The sequence below is a fragment of the Lolium rigidum genome, chromosome 1 (assembly GCF_022539505.1).
Source record: "Lolium rigidum isolate FL_2022 chromosome 1, APGP_CSIRO_Lrig_0.1, whole genome shotgun sequence".
NCBI lineage: Eukaryota > Viridiplantae > Streptophyta > Magnoliopsida > Poales > Poaceae > Lolium > Lolium rigidum.
Genome location: NC_061508.1, coordinates 211,277,936 through 211,278,652, shown reverse-complemented (window position 1 = coordinate 211,278,652; position 717 = coordinate 211,277,936).

Genomic DNA, 717 nt, shown 5'->3' with positions numbered 1-717 from the left:
GGAGTCACGAGGGCCCCACACGCTAGGGCCACGCGGGCCCCCCTAGGCCGCGCCGCCCTAGTGTGGCGGCGCCCCGTGGCCCCACTTCATTTCTCCCTCGGTCTTCTGGAAGCTTCGTGGAAAAATAAGCCCCTGGGCGTTGATTTCGTCCAATTCCGAGAATATTTCCTTACTAGGATTTCTGAAACCAAAAACAGCGAGAAAACAACAAGCGGCTCTTCGGTATCTCGTCAATAGGTTAGTGCCGGAAAATGCATAATAATGACATATAATGTGTATAAAACATGTGAGTATCGTCATAAAAGTAGCATGGAACATAAGAAATTATAGATACGTTTGAGACGTATCAAGCATCCCCAAGCTTAGTTCCTACTCGCCCTCGAGTAGGTAAACGACAACAAGGATAATTTCCGAAGTGACATGCTATCATAATCTTGATCAATACTATTGTAAAGCACATGAGATGAATGCAGCGATTCGAAGCAATGATGAAGACAATGAGTAAACAACTGAATCATATAGCAAAGACTTTTCATGAATAATACTTTCAAGATAAGCATCAATAAGACTTGCATAATAGTTACTCATAAAGCAATAAATTCTTAGTAGAAAGCTTTGAAACAACACAAAGGAAGATATAAGTTTCAGCGGTTGCTTTCAACTTCAACATGTATATCTCATGGATAATTGTCAACACAAAGTAATATAACAAGTGCA